We start from the raw sequence: 16,288 nt of genomic DNA, 5'->3' as shown, positions 1-16,288 counted from the left end.
TGCTCTATACATTATGATTGCTATTTACTAGGTGTTTTACGGGAGTGCCCAGGGCACCAGCGTGCCAGGTGCTGTACACACACAGAAGTCAGAGCCAGGCCCTGCCCCAGGCAGCTCCCACCTGAGCATCTCCAGCCCTGCATCTGCCATGGGCGCTAATTGCTTAAGTGCCAGGATTTGAGATCAAGGGTTTATCTGAACCTTCCCCTCCCAGCTGTGCCCCTTCCCCCTAGCATCGCTGCCCCCCAGCACTGCCATCCCCCTATGCCCCACCCCCACGCTCCTTCGCACGTGAGCAGCACTTACGTCTGCCCTCGCCCACGCTCGCTCCCCAAACTGGCTGGTACCTGCTGGCCCCGACATTCTCCCGCCTCCAGGTGGCACCTGCCACTGCCGTGAGCCGGATCGATCCATGCGGCGCCCGAGCTCGCTCTGCGCCAGCCGAGATCTGTTTGCTCAGAGATTGCTCAGCAAACGCAGCCGGCAGCCGCTTATCTCCCAGGCAGGGACCGGCTGGAGAGACGAAGCGGGGACGCAGCGTTCGCGGCGGGGCTGGGGGATGGATCTCTACCTCGGCTTCGTCTTTCTGGAGGGGCTCCTGGCCGTGGCCATCGTGGGCACCAACCTGCTGGTGTGCGCCACGGTCTGCCTGCACCGGGAACTGCGGAGCGTCACCAACTGCCTGGTGGCCTGCCTGGCGCTGGCCGACCTGGGCGTGGGCGCCCTGGCCATCCCCTTCTCCATGGTGCTCAGCATGGAGCTCACCGTCTGCTTCTACACCTGCCTCTTCCTGGCCTGCTTCCCGCTGGTCACCACCCAGTTCTCCATCCTCCTGCTGCTGCTCATCGCCCTCAACGCCCACCTGAAAATCCGGCTGCCCAGCAGGCAAGAGAGACGGCCCCTTGCGGGGGTGGAGGGGGGAGTAGCTGGGCACCCTGAGTGCGCGTGTGGGCGGGTAACCCCGGCTGCGGGGATACGGGGCATCCCAGATGTGTGCATGGGGGCACCCCAACGGGGGAAGTAGTGGGACACCTCAGCTGGGGTCTTCACTCCAGCCGGCTGGCTCCGGGGCCTGGCAAGCCAGTCTGGGCCCCAGACCACCTGGGTTGGAGGCTGAACCGCTCCTGGCCGGACTCGGGGCAGTTGGCAAACAGGCTCTGACACGTGCCAGGGCATCGCAGACCGACGGCCACCTAAGCGTCCCCGGTGGGAGGGCCTTTGCCAAGGCTGCCGGGCAGCAGGGCACCGCAGGGTGTCTGTGGAGATGGCTCTGTCCACGGGGGGCTCCAGGCCTGCGGGGTTGTTGCTGGCTCATAGCCGGCTCTCTCCTCGCAGCTACGCCGTGCGCGTGAGGAAAGGCCGGATGCTGGCCGCCGTGGGCCTGTGCTGGCTGCTCTCGCTGCTGATCGGCCTCTCCCCCATGATGGGCTGGAACCGCCTCGGGCAGTACATAGAGGTCAACCAGACCCTGGCCGCCAGCTTCCCCGCCGAGCGAGCCGCCGTGGTCCTCATCGCCCGCGACCAGCCCTACGGCGGCTTCCTCTCCAAGGTGTACCCGGGCACGCGTGAGGAGCCCCACTACAGCCAGGTCCACGACGGCCACCTGGGGCACTGCTCCTTCACCTCCACCTTCACCCCCGAATACCTGATCTACTTCGTCTTCCTCGCCTGCACGCTGCTGCCCCTGGCCGCCCTGGGGGCATCTACGCCGACCTCTTCTGGGTGGTGCGTGGACACCTCCTCTCCCGCACGCGCCAGGTGGCCAAGCGAGGGGAGCTGCAGATGGCTCGCAGCCTGCTCCTCCTGGTCGGCATCTTCTGCGTCTGCTGGATTCCGCTGCACGTCATTTACTGCTGCCGGCTGCTCTGCCCCAGCTGCCAGAGCTACGCGGCGCTGGACCGCCTGGCCGTGCTGCTGTCCCATCTCAACTCCCTGGCCAACCCGCTGGTCTACGCCATGAGGAAGAAGGACTTCGGGCTGGCGCTCAGGTCCGTCTTCCTCCGCTACGTCCTGTGCTGGCCCAGGCTGAGAGGCTGCTGCTGCCCCAGCGCTAAAGTTCATCCCCAGGGCTGGAGCAGCAGAAGATAAGAAGGGCCCAGGCCCACCACTGCTCCTTGTCCCCCGCTAGCGTGACAGGCTGGCGGCCTGGACCCCAGCTTAGCGCCCCAGAGGCCAATCGCCCCAGCAAGATCCCTGTCCTGTCTGTACAGCGAGGGGTGACGCTAGGGAAATGCAGCCTCCCGCCCCCAAATAGCTGGTGCCTGGCTCTGCCCCGTCTGTAATTCCGCAGCCAGGGACTGGATTGTCTCCTCCTGCCTGTGTGTGTCTGGTGTCATCGTCTGCTAAACATGGGCCCGATCCTGGGAGATGCTGAGCCTCTTGGCTAACGCCGAGCTCCAGCCATGGGTTCAAGGCCGTCGGGTGACATCTCCTGCTGCGAGAGTCGGGAACCAGCCCCAGACCCCAAAGCGAGCAGGGCGGGGAGCTGCCTTCAGCTGCCAGAGCAATGATTGGCGGAGCGGTGGCAGGCGGCGAATGGCCCCGCTGCTGGGCAATAAACACCCGTAACCGGCCGCGGCAGCGTCCTCCCTTTGTGCCGAGTGCGAGCGTGTGTGCGATGGAGCCCGGTCACCGCAGGGAGGGAGGGGGTGGGGGTGGGGCTGGGGGCCTGGGCGAGGGGTGGGACTGGCTGGGGGCGGGGCTGGGGAAGGGGCCGCAGCTCCCAGCACAGGCGGGTCCCGGGGGCTGGGCGGGTTCCTGGCCAGGAGCTGTGCCGAGAGAGCAAAGGTGTCCCGGTGACGCTGCGCTGTGACGTCACAGCGAGACTGTGGTGAGACGAGGTGACATCACAATGTGTCGCTGTGACGTCACGATCCGGCGATCAAGTGCTGTGACGTCACAATGAGACGTGATGTCACAACTAGACTGCGATTAAACGCGACATATCACCTTTAGAGGCTGTGATGTCACGCCGAGCCAGTATGACGTCACGCTTCCGCCCCGCAGCCCCGAGCAAGCCGCGCTTCCGCCCCGCAGCGGATGACGAGTCCGCGTTTCCGCCCCCGCTGGTTTCCCCGCCTCCTGACTTCCGCCCCGCAGGGCCCCGCCCCCTAACGCTCGCTGGCGATTGGTCGGCGGCCGCTCTCGCGGGGCGTGAACCGCGATTGGCTGAGCCGCGCGGAGCGTCTGTGGCGGGAAGTTTCGTGGGTCGCACGAGCGTGTGTGGGGGAAGGAGCCAACGTCTGCAGCCCGGCCGCGCGGTGAGGAGCGGGGACCCCCCGCACGGACCCCCGCCCATCCCCCCGGGACCCCCGCCCGCCCCCTGAACCGCCCGGGCCCCTCCCCCGCCTGGGCTCCCCGGGACCGCCCCGCTCCGCCGGGTCGTGGGGGGAGGGGACTTCCCAGCGGGACAGAGCTACGGGGGCTCTGCTCTGTGGGCCACGCAGCGCTTCTCTGGGAGCCCCTTGCCTTGGCGCTGGGGTGGCGGGAGACGGGGCTGTGCCCGGCTCCTACCCCGTTGTGGGGTACCTGCAGGGCCCCTGAGTGGGGCGGGGCTGGTCAGAGCCGCCTGGAGCAGGAGGGGGGAGTTGGGCGGGAGCAGCCTGCTTCGTCTCTCTCTGGTGCTGGCTCTGGTGGATGGTCCTGGATTCCCAGCACCGAAGTCGTGTTTCTCTGCAAGCTGCCAGCCAGCGGGTCCGTGGTTCATCTGGCGTCTCTGCCTGCGTGGTGTGACACGGAGCCTTGCCAGAGATCATCCCCATGGGAAGAGCCTGTCCAGCTGACAGCTGATTATTACCATTCCCAGAGGAGAGGGCGTGGCCAGGGAGGAATTTGCAGCCAATTCCCAGTAAAACTGATCTTTTATTTTCTGTTTCCACTTTCTATAAGAAAACTCTGCGCTGTTGCTGTGGCTGGGTCAGGCCCAGGATATTAGAGAGACAAGGTGGGGGAGGAAATATTTTTTATTGGACCAACTTCTGGTGGGGAGAGAGACCAGCTTTGGCGCTTCCACTGCTCAGAGCTCCTCTTCAGGGCTGGGAAACGCACTCCGCCTTTTGCCCTGATGGCGTATGGCACATTCTGGCTTTCAGACATTTTGATTCCTTTCATGCTTCCCAGGTCCTCTCCAAAAACAGCAGCATGGTTCTTGAATACAGCTGTCAGCCCTGTTCCTCCTTCAGCCATCATGTGGACTTCTGCTCAATTCAGCTGGATCTTCCTAAGCCATGACCTTCCAGTGAAGGCTGGTAATTGCCTTCCACCACAAACAGTGGCAATTGAGCCGTCTGTCCATTGAGCTCCACTCTGACATCAGTAGTGCCCAGCATGGGTACAGCTTCTCCAGTGTACATCTTCAGAACTGTTTTTGTCAGCTTAAGCAGGAGATGCTTTAGCTTCTCCTTTTACACAATCTCTGAGACCATGAAACTGCTGCGCCGGTGTCCAGTTCCATGCGTACAGGTTTACCTTCCAACAGCGTTTCACCCTGTATTCATGTGAGCCAACTGCCATGGACAAGACATGGAGTTGGCACTTCTTCTGACTGGGTGTCACTTTGATCATCCTGAGCCTGCTCTACAGCGTGCAGATTTTCCTTTTTGGTCCGCCAGACAGCAGGCTTCTTTTTCTCCTGTTTGCCTGTTCTGTTTGAGTCTTCTTTCTTTAGTTAGCAGGCACGCTCAATGTCTCCCTTTTTGCCACCTTGCCAACACACTAGGTCTTTACACCAACATTCTGATGCACGGTGACCCGGCTTTCCACAGCGGTAACATTCCTGGCTCCCCACTGTCTTGTGGGTAGGTTCTTGTGGCACCTTATGCACTCTGGCGGATGCATTTACTTGTTGGGCTTTCTTTGCTGCCAGTTCCATAGAAACTGCAACTTCAATGGCCTTCTGCAAGGTCAGCTGGGCCTCTGTCACTAGGCGCTTCTGTGTTGCTTCATTGTGCAGACCACAAACTAACCTATCACACAGGGTGTCGTTTAACACATCACTAAATTCACAGTGCTCAGCAAGCTTCTTCAGAACTGCTACACATTGGGCAATTGTTTCACTTTCTTCTTGATTCCTTTGGTGGAACCTAAATCTCTCTGCAATGAGCAGTGGTTTTGGAGAAAAATGTGCCTCTAGGATTTGCACTGTAAGAGTTTGTGCCTGGCTTTTCAGGGTGCACTAAGCTGCATAATAGACTAAAAGTTTTAGCTCCCATGACACTTAAGAATGTGGCCACCTTCTTTTCATCTTGCAATCTGTTTTCCAGAAAATGTTCATTATCTGAGTTCCATCGCTCCACGATTTCATCAAAATGCCCCCGGGCCCAGTAAGTGTCGCCATTGCTGCCTTTTTCTTTCTCCCTCCTTTTAGAGTCTTTTACTCATGTATGTTGGGGATCCTTCACACACAATCACCAGTGATTTCCTTTCACTAGCTCTGCTTTCCTGCTTCTTAGCAATCTGTGTCCAATCTGCTTCTTCCCCCTTCTCAGTCTGTCTTTCACTTTCAGTTTGCTCCTGCAGCACAGCCAGTTCCCCATAACAGCAAATGGTTTTGTTTTTTCCCCTGACATTTTTGGTGCTTCCAGCAGCCTAGGTCCGTCCTTCGTCACCACTTTTGTTATGTTTGGATCTTTGGGGAGTTACTTTCTCAGCCGCTGGGGGCTGCGTCTGCAAAGAAACTCACCTCGTTCCCAAAGCCTCGGGCGCTGTGCCCTCTCCTGGGGCGCTGCCCTCTTCAAACGGCTCCGCTCAGCACCCGCGGGTGCCCGATCTGTGCTGTCCATGTACGGCAGCCCTGGGGGGAGTGCTGCCTCCATCCGGCTGCCGCGAGCAGAACCCAGGCTGGAGCTGGGCCCAGTTCTGGATGGATGGTGAAAAAAAATGCAGGCTGGGATCGCCGATGATTTCCAGCTGGCAAAAAAATGAAGGGGAAACGGTGGCGTTTTGGGTCCAAATGGAGCTGGGTTGTTTTTAAAACAGAGGCACAGAAAGGGTAAAAACCCACCTAGAAATGTCCTGGCGGGGAAATCAGTTTGGGGTTGAACGGTCGTTGGGAATTGAAGTTCCCAAGTGTGACGAGATTCATCTTTTAAATTAAAAAAAGGGGGGGGGGGAGGTAAAAAACTCACCCAAAAATAAAATGAAAAAAATGTTTCCTTCAGCCCCCAAATGAACTGATATTTGGAGTGTTTGGTTTGGCGAGAACACCGGACACCTGCCCCTTTGGGTGGAGTCAAAACCATTTTATCCCTGCATTTTCCGGCCACTGAATGAAAACGGTCAACCTCAGCTCAGCCCGTGGCTCCAGGGCAGCCGGACAGAGCTTGGAGACAGGGTGGAACTGAGGCAAGAGTCCCCAAGGAGTCCATCCCCGTGGCCTCTGGCTGCCCTGTCTATGCTCCTTCAATGGGCACCATCATCACAGCCTCATGTATTGGACCCTCCTCCCGTTGGGGGGGCAGGGGGGGGGCAGGGTGGCGCTTTTATCCCCATTGTACAGACGGGGAAACTGAGGCACAGAGCGGCTGAGATGGGGGATGGTTAGGCTTTGCAATGCTGAGTGCAGCGATGCCTAAACACCTTTACGAATCTGGCCCGAGTGATTTGCCCAGGGAGTCTGTGGTGGAGCAAGGATTTGACCCTGGGTCCCAGGCTTGCGCTCTGACCACTGGAAAATCCTCCCTCTCCAGCAGCAGCCCCGCCAGGTACGATTAAAGAGGCACTGACTGGAGATCTGCAGCGATGCGCAGGATTGTCAGGGCTTGTCTGCACCTGGGGTGAACTGCAGCGGGCGACACTTGGGGCCATACACTGCACCCAAGACGGGTGGAAGGTTCTTGTGTGGGTGGGGGGGGCTGGCCCTGTATCTCATTGCCCCCCTGCATCTCGCCTGGGCTGACCCTCCCCACTCTTTGTCCGTAGGCCGCCTGCCTAGTGCGATGGAGATCCCCATGCCGGCTCCCATCTGCCTGATCGAGAACAGCCCGGCCGGGGAGCTGCGGGTGCAGCAGGAGGCGCTGCAGGTGCTGGCGGAGATGCACCAGCCCGTGGTGGTGGTGGCTGTCGCTGGGCTGTACCGCACCGGCAAGTCCTACCTCATGAACAAACTGGCCGGCAAGAGATCGGGTGAGAAAGATGGGACACCAGGACACCTGGGTTCTCAGTCCCTGGCACTGGGAGCGGAGTGAAGTCTAGTGGTTAGAGCAGTGGGGCTGGGAGCCAGGACTCCTGGGTTCTGTCACTCTGCATCTGTCCCAGCTCCGCCCGTCTCTCCTCCAGGATTCTCATTGGGCTCCACGGTGCAGTCTCACACCAAGGGCATCTGGATGTGGTGCGTGCCCCACCCCCGCCGGGCCGGCCACACCCTGGTGCTGCTGGACACCGAGGGGCTGGGCGACGTGGAGAAGGTGAGTTGGAGGGGAACAGTGTATGAGAATCAGTCAATTTGCAGAGCAGGTTGGAAAGCCCCTTCGCACGCGGAGGCTGTTGGGACTTGTAGTTCCCAGGGGCTGCTGGGAATTGTAGTTCAGGGCAAGGCATGCTGGGAAAGGGGATAGGTATTTAAGGAGCTCCCTCTGCTAAGGGCCAGACTCCTAGCAAAGGAGCCCCTTGTTGGGGAAGGAGGTGCTGTCTGAGGTAGAGCCGATGCCCTTTGATTGGCGCAGTACCGGTGCTGGGGTGCTGGGGATGCCGTGTGGGGCTGGGAAGGAAGGCCCAGGTGCGAGGCTGCAAGTGGCTTGAGAGAACTGTTGCGATAAAGAAAAACTTTCCTGTCCTGAACTGTGATGAAATGTCAAAATGGGGAAAAAGTGCCAGGGACTGAAAATGGGAAACGTGTCCTGAGTATGGGGCATGCAAAAAAAGTGGAGAACTTCTGAATATTTCATTTTGAATTTCCAGCTTTTTTTTTTCTTTCTTTACTTGGTCCAAATTTACCAAGATGTTGGCAGTGGGGCCAACGCCCTGCCCTGCCTGCTACAGGGAGTGTGAAGATAAATACATTCAACCTGGCGAGGGCTCGGACACTGCAGATACGATGGATCCGTTGAGAAGGATCCCGCAGGCTTGGCTGCGTGTCAGCATCGCCTTGCTGTAGGCGGAGAGAGGAGCCGGCATCGCCAGCCACCAGGGACCCAAAGATGCATGAGAGCAGCTGAACCCCCTGCCCTGCTCTGCAGGCTGCTGCGGCTGCACCCTTGGGGCGGGAGGGAGGTGGGGGTGTCACCTTCCCAAAGCTTTAATGCCACCACACGGGTCAGAAACTTACTTCAGTAACAGGCGAGCAATGGGAGCCCCTCCCCTTCATGTGCCTCCAGGAGCTGGGGATTTCCTGGGGTGCGTGGGGGGAAATACGCCAACCTCAAATAGCGACTCTACCGGCTCGAAGAACGGGAATTCACTGTGGTCTGGCAGAGAAAGCCATGGGCTAGGCTTCCAGAGAGCTGGGCCAGTCTGTGCCCTGTGCCTCAGTTTCCCCCTCTGTGCCAATGGGCTGATGATCCCGCCTTGCCCCGAGGGGCTGTGAGATCTGTGGCTGGGACGCGCTGGGGACGGTGACGGTGGGTGTCGTTCCAGGGCGACACGAAGAACGACACGTGGATCTTCGCGCTGGCCGTGCTGCTCAGCAGCACCTTGGTCTATAACAGCAAAGGGACCATAGACCAGCAGGCCATGGACCAGCTGCAGTATCCTTGCCAGGTGGCTGGGAGGGGGCGGCGATTTCCCTGGGGAAGGGTCCTGCAGTTCCATCCAAACGCTTCACCCCCAGCGAAGTCGTGACCCACAGCGCAGTGTGTGCACCACGGCACCTTCTAGCAGCCGCTCCGTGTAAGGGGGGGGTAACAACCCACTGCTGCCCTGAGCTGCGGAGTTGCTCTTTCAGCTCCAGTGCTGCAGGCAGCTTCTCTGAACCCTGGGGATCGTGGGTTCAATTCCTGCTTCTGGGGTGGTGATGGAATATCCTCTCCTTCGTCCCAGTTCCTAATGAGCCCCCATTGCAGGTGGGTTTGGGGGGGCCCTGAGGGAGCAGGACCCCCCCTGTGAGGGGCGCTGTGTCTCCAATTCCTTATCTGGCCCCAGCTACGTGACTGAGCTGACAGAGCACATCAAGGTGACGGTGGCGGGCGGGGGCGGCCGGCAGGATTCGGATGCGTTTGTGCGCTTCTTCCCAGCCTTCGTGTGGGCCGTGCGGGATTTCACGCTGCAGCTGGAGCTGGACGGGCGGGAGATCAGCGAGGACGAGTACCTGGAGAACGCCCTGAAACTAAAGCCAGGTAGGGGAGCGGTGCTGACTTCAGGGCAGTGCTACGGGGGTGGTGTTTGCTTGAGACAGAAACCCAAGCCGTCAACACCTCACAGGTGTTACTGGTCCCTGGGAGTTGGGGCATTTGCTGTCCCAGCCAAATTCCAGCTGGGATGGTCCCCCTTCATCCCCATGGATAGCGAGGCCTCCTCCCACAAGGGGAATGTGTCCAGCAGCCACCACGTTGCCCCCCAGAAGCAGCTGCATCTCGGTGCAGGGCTGCTGCCCAGCTCGTCTCCTCCTCAGGCAGCACCAAGGAAGCCCAGCTGTACAACCTGCCCCGCAAGTGCATCCGCCAGTTCTTCCCGACCCGGAAATGCTTCATCTTTGTCCAGCCGGCCGGCCGGAGGGACCTGGCCCGGCTGGAGGATGTTCGGGAGGCCGAGCTGGAGCCCGAGTTCCTGGAGCAGGTGGCCGGGTTCTGCCAGCACATCTTGGAGACGTCGCAGCCCAAGACCATCCCGGGTGGCCATGTGGTGACCGGGGCCAGTGAGTGTCCGTAGCCCTCGGACCGGGGAGTCAGCGGCTCCCTGTGCCACGCTGGGACCAACAGGGCTCATGTCAGAGGCTGGGCAGGATGAACTGAGCTGGGAGGGTTTCCCTGGTGTGCGGCACTGGCGGCGCCAATTCTGGTGCCTGTGCCCAGCCCTGGGGAGTGCGGTTCGAAGGGACGCTGGAGAATCATCAAGGGCAGCACAGAAGCACGGAAATGACCCGTGGCGGGAGGGGGGGAGCCCGACAGAGCAGGTCTGGTTAGCAGGTCCCTAGGGAGAGGCCTGGATGGCGGGGGGGGGAGGGGGCACATCTCCCTGGGGAGGATGCCCAGCTCCCAGAGGGCCGTTGGGCTGTAGAGAAAGGCAGAGGAGGACCCAATGGCTGGGGGTGAAACCAGGTGTGTCCCAAGGAGAGACGAGGCTCGGGGGAGACCGGGGTGCTTTTCCATCTGGGATGGGGCACTGGGGTGTATCTGGGGGTGATGTGGGGCACGTCCCAGGCTCAGCGTCTGTGTTGCAGGGGAGGGCAGGTCACGGGGTGCAGGATGGGGCAGGGAGCAGCCAGGCTTCTGCAGGGTGTGGGGGGGCTGGGCTCCCTGATGGGGACCCTACCCCTCCGGCAGTGCTGGGGAACCTTCCACTGACCCCGTCCCTCCGGCAGTGCTGGGGAACCTGGCGGTGACCTACGTGGACACCATCCGCAGCGGGGCGGTGCCCTGCGTGGAGACTGCGGTGCTGGCCCTGGCGCAGAGGGAGAACTCGGCGGCGGTGCGGGAGGCCGTGGCTGTGTACGAGGAGCAGCTGGGGCAGCGGGCGGTGCTGCCCACGAAAACCGCGAACAAGCTGCTGGAGTTGCACGCCCAGTGCGAGTGGGAGGCGCTGCGGGTGTTCATGGCGCGCGCCTTGAAGGACGATGATGGCCGCTTCCAAGGAGAGCTCATGGTACAGCCCCTCGCACTGGCCCCAAGGGTTATGGGACAGCTGCCCCTCTGTGGGGTGGGCCGGACTTGGGCTCCCCTGACCCTGTTCCCTGAGGTTCTCCGTGCTCCAGCCCCTGTTTAGCTGGAGAGCCAAGATGCCAGGCCAAGGGGACCCCGCCCAATTTCCAGCCCAGGCCCAGGCGCATCAGCTCACGCCTCTGCCCCATTGGGGCCCCCTCGTGGCTCGCACCCTTGCCGCTGTGCACCCCCCACGCTGCCTCACGCCTGGCCTCTCTGTGCCCATCCTGGCAGCACCAGCTGGAGGAGCAGAAGCAGGACCTGTGCCGGCGCAACGAGCTCGCCTCCACAGAGCGCTGCACGGCCGCTGTGAAGGAGCTGTCGGGTGAGCTGGATGATCGGATCAAGCAGGGGCTCTACGTGGTGCCCGGGGGCTACCGGCGCTTCCTGGAAGACCAGCGGCAGATGGTGCAGAGATACCGGCAGGTGCCAAGGAAGGGGATCAAGGTAGCAGAGGGCTGGAGCCCGCCTTTGTGTGTCTGTGACCCCCAGTCTGCATCCCAGGAAGTGCTGCTGATAACCAGAGAACAGCTTCCTCAGCCGGGCAGTTCCTGGATCCTCCCCAGAGCAGGGGCAGATCAGAGTGTGAGCCCAGCCCACCCCCATAGCCCTCCCCGCTGCCAGCGTGTCCCAGGGACCTTGTTCCCATGGCCCGTCCAGCCCTCGACTGCTGTGCTGGAGGGGGAACGGTCAGTGCCCGTGGGTGGGGCTGTTTGTCCTTTAAAAGCCGGGTACAGCCCCCGCTCATCTGGAACAGGCGCTGAGGGTGTCGAGTGGGAACCAAAGGCTGATTCTGGGGCTGGATGGGAGCTGGCGCCCCCTAGAGGGGAGAGTCCCCATGTCCCAGCCCCCACCCGCCTGAGCCAGTCCAGAATCTCAACCCGGATCCCCGGGGCAAACTCCTCTGACCCTGTGGCTCTCCCTGTCCATCCCCAGGCCAACGCAGTTCTGCAGGAGTTCCTCCAGTCCAAGGAGGCCGTGGGCCAGTCCATCCTGCAGACAGACGAAACCCTGACAGAGAAGGAGAAGGAGATGGCAGGTACCCACTGGGGGGGGTACGTCATGTCACTGGGGTGGGGGAGACCATGCCTGGGCTGCAGCTGACCACACCTCTCTCCCTGTCCCAGCCCAGCGAGCCCAGGCCAAAGCAGCCGAGCGGGAGCAGCAGGTCCTGCGGCAGGAGGCTAAGCTGCAGCAGAAGCTGAAGGGCCAGAAACGCAGCTACCAGGAGAACCTGCGGCAGCTGGAGGGCGACAGGAAGAAGCTGCTGGAGGAGCAGGGCAAGATGGTGGATCAGAAACTGAAGGTAGCGGCGGGGCCGTTGGTGCTTGGAGCTTTGGGGGCAACCCGCAGGGTGGGCACAGCCCAATCCAGGGCGCCTCAGCCTGCACAGGGGTGGGACTCCCGGGCATAGGGCAACCGGGGCGCTGGCAAATGGCAGGCAGGGGGCAGGATACCAGGCTAGATAGGCCCATGGGGCAGATCCAGAGACGGGATTGCTGGTGGGTGCAGTGCGGGGAATGGCATGCACGCGCGCACACACCAGGGCTCAGCCCTTCCAGCAGGGATCTCTCACACTCCAGCCCCACACTGTTGCCATGACCCCTCCCTGCCCATGGGGGGGACTGTCCTGTGGGGGGGGTTGGGGGGTCCTTCTCATGCTCTCACTGTCCCCCAGGAGCAGGCAGCCCTGCTGAAGGAAGGTTTTCGGGAGGAGGCCCAGCGCATGGAGGAAAAGATCAGCAGCTGGAGCGGCAGATCAAGGAGATCTTGACACCATTGTGGTTCTCCTCTGCACTGGGCAGCTTACTCCCATTCTGATGGGGGGCCTGGCCACCTACTAGCCTCTCTACCACAACACCCCGTTCACCTGCGGAACCCCCGGCTGCAGGACACTCCTCCAGGGAGCACCTTAGTAACTTCCAGCAAAGTGTTGGGTCGTTCCCACTGCAACGCTGAGAGCTCCCCTCCCCCATGCTTCCATCCCTCACCAGACGGTGGATGTAATCTAGGGCATCGGCCAGGGCTCCACACAGCTTCGCGCTTCCCTCCCTTGCTTTCCATTCTCCGCTGGTAGGGTCCAGCTCCATTAAGCTATTAGCTGTCTCACTGCTTTGCACCCCTGGCACTTGTGGGATATCATGGGCCAGGCAAAAGAGCCATCCTGGGGTTTACGGGCGCCAGCACCGCCACCCTAGGACCAGGGGGCGCTGGGTGGTTTCTCCCCAGTCTGCTGCTGCAAAGGGGAAGAAAAGCCGGTCGTTAGGGCTGGATGAGGATTTGCCACAGGGTGGAAGAAACCCTGGGTGGCCTAAGCCAGCCTCACCCTTAGGCCCTGCTACAATGTTCGCCCAGGACTCGGGAGGCGAGGTTACCAGCGGCCCATTTGTGGCTGTAGCCAGCTGGCGCTGAGCCAGCCCCAGGACCGAGAGATGCAAAGAACTTGTGGGTGCTCACAGCACCCTGCTGACCCTCCAGTTTCCAAAGTCCTGAGGGGACATTTTCAGCAGCGCCCGAGGGGCCAGATTTTGTGAGGTATTTAAGCCCCTGCAGATGCCGTTGGATGCCAGTGGGATTTCCCAAAGGGGCTCACTGACCTTTCTGCAATCCCCACGGCACCGCTCTGCACTGGTGTTTTATGGAGATATCATCGGGGAGGGATAGCAGGGCGTCAGACTGGACGAATCTGATGTTCCGCCGCCTGCAATCCGGATTGGTGTGTAGCTGTGTCACCCCAATTCTTCACTCTTGGGCCCTGACTTACCCTGCTTTGCTGTGTGAACCACCTACTTCTGGGTCGGCCCACACCCAGCCTCCTGCGTGTAATCGGTCCCTCACCTAGTGAAGGTGGGCTCTGGCTCTCGGGGACTCTCTTTCTGCCCTTCCACCCCCACACACATGATACAATTCTGCAGTGACCTGGAATCCTACTTTCGCCGTCTCCAACTCCAGGAATATTTCCACCACACCACTGAACAACACTAACCCACAGATACCTTCCTACCAACGCTACAAGAAGAATTCTGCATGGACTCCTCCTGATGGTCAAAACAACAGACTAGACTTTTACATAATTTCTGCTGATGTGCACAAGCTGAGATTGTCGACAAGCAACATCGCTTGCCCCATAACCTCAGCCATGCAGAACGCAACACCATGTACAGCCTCATAACAACTCTGACATTATAATCAAAGAGGCAGACAAAGTAGGTGCCGTTGTCATCATGAATAGGTCGGATTACGAACAGGAGGCTGCCAGACAACTCTCCAACACCACATTCTACAAGCCACTACCGTCCGATCCCACTGAGGAATACCAAAAGAAACTACAACATCTACTTAAGAAACTCCCTAAAGACACACAGGAACAAATCTACACAGACAACCCCCCTGAGCCCTGACCAGGGTTATTCTATCTGCTACCCAAGATCCACAAACCTGGGAATCCTGGACGCCCCATCATCTCCGGCATTGGCGCACTCACAGCAGGACTGTCAGGCTATATGGACTCTCTCTCCTCGGGCCCTATGCCACCAGCACTCCTAGCTATCTACGTGATACCACTGACTTCCTGAGAAAACTACAATCCATCAGTGGTCTCCCAGAAAACACCATCCTAGCCACTATGGATGCAGAAGCTCTACACCAACATTCCACACACAGATGGACTACAAGCCTTCAGGAACATTTTCCCTGATGATGATATGTCACACCTGACAGCTGAACTTTGTGACTTTGTCCTGACCCACAACTACTTCAGATTTGGAGCCAATCTATACCTTCAAGTCAGTGGCACAGCTATGGGCACCCGCATGGCCCCACAGTATGAAAACATTTTTATGGATGACCTACAACATTGCTTCCTCGAAACTCGTCCCCAAGCACCTCTTCTTTACCTACGCTACATTGACGACATTTTCATCATCTGGACCCATAGGAAAGAGTCCCTCGAAGAATTCCACTGGGATTTCAATAATTTCCACCCCACCACCAACCTCTGTCTGTGTCTGAATAGGGATTTTGAATGGTTCTCTCATTACAAGAAGTAATTCTGACTGTTCACACATTCTCACCTTCTAATCCATGGTTGTGAATAGGCCTCAACTAATCTAACTGAATGGACTTTGCTTATACCTACCTTCCCCATTGTTGTTCTTTACCCTTGGATGTATATACACCCCCTCCCCATCTGATTTCTGTTCCTTACATCTGACTAAGTGGGTTACAGCCCACGAAAGCTTATGCCTGCAGAACTTAAATGTGTTAGTCTTTAAAGGTGCTACAGGACTCTTGTTGTTTTTGCTGTATACAGACTAACAGGGCGATCCCTCTGGAACTTAAACTATAATTATTATTCCAGTCTTTTTCAATCCATGACGTTAACCACTGTCAGCTTACCACACAGGCTTGTTGTGATGTGTCTTGCAAGCAGGCCCCCATCTCTGTGGGTAGGTGACAGTCCTTGATGCCACTTGGGAGAAAGACGCCTCAGCTTTTAACAAGTTTCCCCAACACACCCTGGGGTCAGGTGATCAGCCATGTCCAGCAATGGGTATGGTTTCTCCCACTTGAGCCAAAGTGCTCACAGGTGCTTAGGCCCGTCCATTGTTCCTGTCTGCATGCATCTGCAGGGTGTGGAAACATAGCTTTGTGTTCATCTGCATCTATTCAAACCATGTGAGACGCACACTTGGGGATATGACACAGGACAGTTTCATATCTGTGATGTTGCAGGAAACGTGCACCCAGAACAATAATGTTCATAACTCATGAGCATTCCAAAAACACCTCACGTGACACACTTTGCATCAGCCGACACACAGTTACACCGCAAGGGTGAACATGAATGATGCACAGATCTCACCAGATGGGTGTACGTGGGGTACAGCCTGTCACCGAGTCCCTTTGCGCTGAGACTCTAGAATTCTTTGGGCACCTAAATCTCTTTGAAAATCTGGCTTGTTTGAAAACGTCCTCCGGCACTTTGGAAAATGGGATTTAGGCTCTTTCAGGGTAGCTGCTCCTCACCCTCCCCTTTGTGGCACTGGGGTGGCCCGGCAAGTGTCCTCAAGCCTCCATTTCCCTCTCCCCCAGGAACTGCGCACAGGCTTCCTAAAACAGGCAGCCCTTTGCGGCGTTCATCGATCAGCAGAGTCTCCCAAGCCTAATCCCGAATTCCCCCGGACAGTCGATCTTTCACATCGCAGCAGGCCAGCCACCTGCCAGATGTGGTGCCCGTGTCTCACAATGCTCCACAGCTGCAGTGCAGCTCCGGCAGCACTCGCCATGCCTCACCCTCATCCCCCCAGCTCAGGTACTTCTCTGCCCTCCATCAGTCCCGGGGCATCAGTGCTAGTTTTTGCTCTGGGATGGATCTCCTGTCGGTCCCAGCCCGTGACGTGACAATATGCTGCGAGCCAGATGGGAGTCGAGTGAAACCTGCCTGGATTCCATGCGATGCCTCAGGTCCATTGTATTAAAAATGCAATTGTCTGTGT

The 16,288-nt window shown here is 59.1% G+C and overlaps 1 pseudogene; it reads left to right on the top strand.

The window, feature by feature from the left end:
• The first annotated feature begins 3,199 nt into the window (after positions 1-3,199).
• LOC137149970 (guanylate-binding protein 1-like) lies at positions 3,200-13,137 on the top strand (annotated as a pseudogene).
• The last annotated feature ends 3,151 nt before the right edge of the window (positions 13,138-16,288 follow it).

The sequence above is a fragment of the Emydura macquarii genome, unplaced genomic scaffold, assembly GCF_026122565.2.
Source record: "Emydura macquarii macquarii isolate MOO-44397 ecotype Brisbane River unplaced genomic scaffold, CSIRO-AGI_Emac_v2 contig_931, whole genome shotgun sequence".
Classification (NCBI taxonomy): Eukaryota; Metazoa; Chordata; order Testudines; family Chelidae; genus Emydura; species Emydura macquarii.
This window is presented reverse-complemented; position numbering and strand designations above follow the sequence as displayed.